Raw genomic sequence first — 7,268 nt, 5'->3', positions numbered from 1 at the left:
ACACACAATATTTCACGACTTTATATACATGTATAATTTTGATGATTATAGCTTACAGCAAATGAAAACTCCAAATTCACCATCTCTAAAACATTACGTCCATCCATCCATCCATTTTCTGAGCCGCTTCTCCTCACTAGGGTCGCGGGCGCGCTGGAGCCTATCCCAGCTGTCATCGGGCAGGAGGCGGGGTACACCCTGAACTGGTTGCCAGCCAATCGCAGGGCACATCGAAACAAACAACCATTCGCACTCACAGTCATGCCTACGGGCAATTTAGAGTCTCCGATTAATGCATGTTTTTGGGGTGTGGGAGGAAACCGGAGTGCCCGGAGAAAACCCACGCAGGCACGGGGAGAACATGCAAACTCCACACAGGCGGGGCCAGGGATTGAACCCGGGTCCTCAGAACTGTGAGGCTGACGCTCTAACCAGTCGGCCACCGTGCCGCCACAAAGTAACACATTTTTCCAAATACAAGCAAGGCAACACAGTACTGTATTCAGAAAAGTAATCAGATTACTAGTTATGTTACGGGTGGTGCAGAGTCTTTGAGGCGTGTCGCGTAATGAAGGGGGCGTGTCTGTGAGGCGCTTATCGAGGCTTGCTTCATTTGGGGGAGGGGCCGGAAATGATGACGTCCGAAGCTTCACTGCCCGACTGCGCTACGTGATCGCTACAGGAATTGGTTCAGAATTTTGCACGACGTGTGACACTTTGACACAGCAATATAGACCCCGTCAAGCAGCTCCATGAAAATGTGGTTTTATGCCATTCTCCAAAGTTGTCAAACACATTACACAAGCTGGCATACTGGTACATCTCAATAAATTATAATAGTTTCAAAAGCTTAATTTAGTTACGTAGTTCAATTCAAAAAGTGAAACTCATATTATAGAGATGCACCACACACAATATTTCACGACTTTATATACATGTATAATTTTGATGATTATAGCTTACAGCAAATGAAAACTCCAAATTCACCATCTCTAAAACATTACGTAACAAACTATTATGAACTAATGAAATGTATATTTAACGTAGAATTTAGGCAGGAATTTCCCCTCTGTAAAGTATTTTCCCATGTGTTTAATTACTATATGTATGAGCACAGAAATAATTGATTTCTACCATATTCTATGTTTTTAGAATTTTTTTTTTTAGATGTACTTCTATATGATTACTTCCATTTTGGAGACAGTTACGCACACAGAATATGTTCAAACAATATTTTATTATTTCATGTCAACAATTTTTGGTCAAATTTTTTTGTCATTCAGTCATTTCCAACTGCCACAACCACCACCATATTGCAATACATCACGCATAATATGGCTTAAGATACAGATGCCTGTGATTATACAAAGCAATTGGTGTATGCTCATGAAGCATCAAGAAATGGACCATTACTCAAACCAATGACCGACGTGTTACAATGCTTTATTTCACTATCACTACAGATACTCAAGCAAAGCAATGATAGTTCAAAGTGGGCCATTGAAAAGCGTCATGTTGGTAAGTTCATTTACTACGTAAGGTAGTTCAAAGTCCCGTTCACTGTTCCAAAAATGAACTCCTTCAGTTTATAGTTCATAGTTCAAAATTTTGAACATTGTTCACTGTTCCAAAACTGAACTAGTTCATAGTAATTTTTTCCCCCATAATGTATGTTGCTGACGGGCTATTACCCTCCAAATACTGACATGTTATTTCCCCATTGTTGCCACCCATTCAGTCCACACTAGTAGCCAGCTGCAGCTTTCACCATACAATCTAAAAAATATGAGGAAAAACTTTCTTGAATGGTCTTTTTTTTTTAAATGAGGAAATAAAACGAAAACAGGATTTCTGTCCTGAATGTGCAAAATAAATACATGCAACACAGTACGACAGGAATGATGGTGAAAGGACATTGAAAAGTTTGCATTCCTACCAGCCCTGGCTGACTATATAAACAAAATATTTTATCTTATCTAGACTTATATTACAAAACAAAATAAATTCCATGTTATTATCATAGTGTGTACCCTGCGATTGGGTGGCAACCAGTTCAGGGTGTACCTTGCAGTTAGCTGGGATAGGCTCCAGAATACCCGCGACCATAGTGAGGATAAGCGGTGTCGAAAATGGATGGATTAAGACAGTGTGATGGTATAGTGTTTTAACTAAAGAATTCTGATACAAATAATACTTCTCTTAGTCATAAACTTTACAATTATGTACCAAAGAACACATTCTTCTTTTCCGGAGTGTCCCTGAATGAACCTCACACATGTAAACATGAATGGCGGCTGCACTGAATCAGTTACCAAATACAGCGTTTATCCTCTGACATATAAGGGCTCGTATATAATGTGTTCAGCTGGGTTTTCTGGAAGTCCCTAACAAAACCTGGGACTCTTGAATGAAAATGAACTTTCTTTCAAAAACCGTTCACAGACGCCAGAATAAGCATGTTCTCAGTAACGTTCATCAGGCAGAAATGAACTAAGTTCAGTTCATGCTCGCCCAAAATATAAACTAGTTCCTGAACTTTCATTCATTGAACACATTCAGGTACAACACGATATCTCTACTGTACAAAGAAAATTGAGCGCTAAACTTCATCTGGAGTCCGGAGTGCTCCAGCGGTGCTCACGAGTTGGCTTAACGCCCCGCACCACTGACGTTCACGTAAGTGCTTCACCCCCGCCAATCACCACAGCTTCTTTGTTAGTTACAGCTGCTAAACTTGTCACTGGGAACAAAATGTTTGTTTGCTGTTCGTATCAAAATTACGATGGTGGGAGGAGGTTTGTGTGTGTGTGTGTGGGGGGGGGGGGGGGGGGGGGGTGCCTGCGTGTGCGTGCTTGTGTGTGTTGATGGGGTACGGAATCAGTCAAAGCTATCAACAAACTCTTTCATGCAAACAAAATGAGTACTGTTGGCTGCAATCACGCTTTTAAAATATGCAGGGTGGCTACAGTGTCTGTCTGTCTGTCTATCCATCCATCCATCCATCCATCTCTGCAGCATGGTAAACAAGTGGCGAGCACTTCTGCCTACAGCACACATGAGGATCTCTTTATGTAAACTGTAGACCTGTCCCAAGCCCGGATAAATACAGAGGGTTGCGTCTGGAAGGGCATCCGGCTTAAAACCTTGGTGTAGACGGGTAGAAAAATGGAGAAGGGGTTATTTTAAAGGAAGAGATAGCTCAGGCCCCTCCTTGAGCCATCACCTTATCGTGGTAGATGGGTTTGTGTGGCCCAATGATCCTAGGAGCCAAGTTGTCTGGGGCTTCACGCCCCTGGTAGGGTCACCCATGGGAAACAGGTCCTAGGTGAGGGACCAGACAAAGCACAGCTAAAAAAAAAAATGGATATAGGTTTCTCTTGCCTGGATGCAGGTCACCGGGGCCCCCCTCAGGAGCCAGGCCTGGAGGTGGGGCTCGAAGGCGCATGCCTGATGGCTGGGCCTGCACCCATGGGGCACGGTCGGGTACAGCCCGAAAGGGTAACATGGGTCCCCCTTCCCATGCGCTCACCACCTGTGGGAGGTGCCATAGGGGTCGGGTGCAGTGTGAGCTCGGCGGTGCCCAACAGCGGGGACCTTGGCAATCTGATGCCCGGCTACAGAAACTGGCTCTAGGGACGTGGAATGTCACTTCTCTTGCAGGGAAGGTGCACAAGCTGTTGTGTGAGGTCGAGAAGTTCTAGACTAGACTAGATATAGTCGGGCTCGCCTCCACACACGGCTTGGGCTCTGGTACCAGTCTTCTTGAGAGGGGTTGGACTCTCTTCCACCCTGGTGTTGCCCACGGTAAGAGGCGCCGAGCAGGGGTGGGTATACTCATTGCCCTCCCGGCTTGGGGACTGTACATTGGGGTTCACCCCGGTCGATGAGAGGGTAGCCTCCCTCCGCCTTCGGGTGGGGGGACGGGTCCTGACTGTTGTTTGTGCCTATGCACCAAACAGCAGTTCAGAGTACCCACCCTTTTTGGAGTCCTTGGACGGGGTGCTGGAGAGCGCTCCCGCTGGGGACTCCATCGTTCTGCTGGGGGACTTCAATGCTCATGTGGGCAATGACAGTGAGACCTGGAAGGGTGTGATTGGGAGGCCACTCCAAACAGAACATGAGTGGTATTCTGTTATGGACTTCTGTGCTCACCACGATCGTCCATAATGAACACCATTTTCAAGCATAAGGGTGTCCACACATACACTTGGCACCAGGGCACTCTAGGTCACAGTTCAATGATTGACTTTGTGGTCGTGTCCTCGGACTTGCGGCCGCATATCTTAGACACTCGGGTGAAGAGAGGGGCGGAGCTGTCAACGGATCACCACCTGCTGGTCCGACCTGGCAGGCCCAAGCGTATTGTGAGAGTGTGCTGGGAACGTCTGGCAGAATCCCCTGTCAGAAAGAGTTTCAACTCCCACCTCCGGCAGAACTTCACCCATGTCTCAGGGGAGGCGGGGGACATTGAGTCTGAGTGGACTATGTACCGGGCCTCCATTGCCGAAGCGACCGACCGGAGCTGTGGCCGTAAGGTAGTCGGTGCCTGTCGTGGCAGCAATCCCGAACCCGTTGGTGGACACCAGCGGTGAGGGATGGCGTCAAGCTGAAGAAGGAGTACTATTAGGCCTTTATTGGCCTGTGAGTCGTGATATATATATATATATATATATATATATATATATATATATCCACGTGAGATAGGGTGAGAAGCTCGGTCATCCGGGAGGGGCTCAGAGTAGAGCCGCTGCTCCTCTGCATTGAGAGGAAACTGATGAGGTGACTCGGGCATCTGTTTAAGATGCCTCCTGGACGCCTCCGTGGTGAGGTGTTCCGGGCACGTCCCACCGGGATGAGACCCCGGGGACAACCCAGATTACGCTGGAGAGACTTTGCCTCTCGGATTGCCTGGGAACGCCTCGGGATGCCCTCGGAAGAGCTGGAGGAAGTAGCTGGGGAGAGGGAAGTCTGGGCTTCCCTGCTAAAGCTGCTGCCCCGTCACCCGACCTCGGATAAGAGGGAGAAAATGTATGGATGGAGTTAGCTAAGAATGCCTTGGAGGTGAAAAGAGTTTCAAAACTAATGATGAGGCTGAAACGTGAAATTGAGGGTGTTTATTGTAATGTAATTAGTGGCTATGCCCCACAGGTAGGATGTGACCTACAGGTGAAAGAGAAATTCTGGAGGGAGCTGGATAAAGTAGTTCTGAGCATCCCAGACAGAGAGAGAGTCGTGATTGGTGCAGATTGTACTGGACATTAGTAAACGAAACAGGGGTGATGCAGAAGTGATGGGTAAATTCGGCATCCAGGAAAGGAACTCTGAGGGACAGATGGTGGTAGACTATGTTGAAAGGATGGAAAAGGCTGTGGGTAACACTTTCTTCCAGAAGAGGCAGGAACATAGCGTGACCTGCAAGAGCTGAGGTAGAAGCACACAGATGGATTACATTTTGTGCAGATGATGTAATCTGAAGGAGGTTACTGACTGTAAAGTAGTGGTATGGGAGAGTGTGGCTAGACAGAATAAGATGGTGGTGTGTAAGATGACTCATGGTGGGGAGGAAGACCAAGAAGACAAAGCCAGAGCAGAGAACATGTGGTGGAAGCTGAGAAAGGAATTGTGTTGTGCAGCTTTTTGAGAAGAGGTGAGACAGGCTCTTAGGGGACAGGAAGAGTATCCAGAAGACTGGAACACTACAGACAAGATGATCAGAGAGACCGGCAAGAGAGTACTTGATGTGTCTTCTGGTATGAAAGGGGAGAAGGAGACTTAGTGGTGGAAACTCAAAGTACAGGAAATCGTACAAGAGGTTCACTAAGAAGAAGTGGGAGGAGACAAGATTATATGGAGATGCAACGTAGGGCGAAGGTAGAGGTGGTAAAGGCCAAACGACCCATATGATGACATGTATGCCAGATTAGACACTAAAGGAAAGAAAGCTCTATACAGTTTGACCAGACAGAGGGATAGAGATGGGAAGAATGCACAGCAGGTTAGGGTGATTCAGGATAGAGATGGAAATGTTTTGACTAGTGCCAGTAGAATGCTGGATAGATGGAAGTAATACTTTGAGGAGTTGATGAATGAGGAAAATGAGCAAAGGAAGAGTAGAAGAGGCAAGTGTGGTGACCAGGGAGTGGCAATGATTAGTAAATGAACACCAAATAAGACTAAATTGAAAATTCTAAACATAGCATATGTTTAGAATTCTCAAGTTAGGCTTCAATCTAGTCTTACTTAAATTTTGAATTCTAAACATATGCTATGTTTAAATTCTTTATAATTCTAAACATACGCTATGCATCGAATTTTCAATTTTGTCTTAATCAATTAGTGTTCCATTTCTTTTTAGGGTATATTCAGCTTCCAATCATATACTGTACATCCACCAATTGTTGAACAAATGTGACACTCATTTTGCTAGTATTTGCAGCCCCCATCGATGGCGGTTAAAACAATTGAGTTACTGTGCATTTGTTTCTGTGAGGACTCTTCATCACAGTGTGTCCACACAACCACAGGGTATGTGCAGTGACAGTGATGAAAGGGATGATGTCAGTGTGTCAACCAGGATTAGAGTCTCTCCTTCACGAGAAAAAAATCCTTTCCAGGAATAGCATTTACATATTTCCATTGTTATTATTATTTACATTTTTTTGTTTTGCTTTTTCTTCATGTTCACACAGAGATGCAAAAACTACTACGAGCATTACTGGTCAGTTCCATGAGCAAGCACAGACACTTTTTGTCCTCTCAGTCAATATATCTTAAATACTTTTGTTTGTGATTTTGAGCCATGGTAGTAATGATCAAGCACATTATTTTGTGGTCACAGCGATAGCAAAGAAGCATTCACAGATGCTAGATTTCCCCAACAGTTGTAAACACTGAATGCAATGTCACGTTACATCTCTTATTCCAAGTCCGCCGACGATACCGGGGCTGGGGGCAAAATGTGTGCCGCAGATGGTAAACATGCAGACAATATATATAATCTAATCATAACCTGTATATCGAAATATGTATCGAATCGGCCTCATGCCAGAGAATCCCAACCCTAATATATATATATATATATATATATATATATATATATATATATATATATATATATATATACACACATGTATAACTGAATAGCGAGTTCATACTTGTGTGGTGTAGACACTTTTGCTTGAGATATTTGACATTGAGACATTTGAATGTCATTTTAAAGCCCCCTTCCAGGGCTCTGTGATCCATTTCGATCAGTGCAGCTATTGCAT

Source organism: Phyllopteryx taeniolatus, chromosome 5, assembly GCF_024500385.1.
Source record: "Phyllopteryx taeniolatus isolate TA_2022b chromosome 5, UOR_Ptae_1.2, whole genome shotgun sequence".
NCBI lineage: Eukaryota > Metazoa > Chordata > Actinopteri > Syngnathiformes > Syngnathidae > Phyllopteryx > Phyllopteryx taeniolatus.
The sequence above is the reverse complement of the archived record's forward strand: the minus strand, read 5'-3'. Positions refer to the sequence as shown.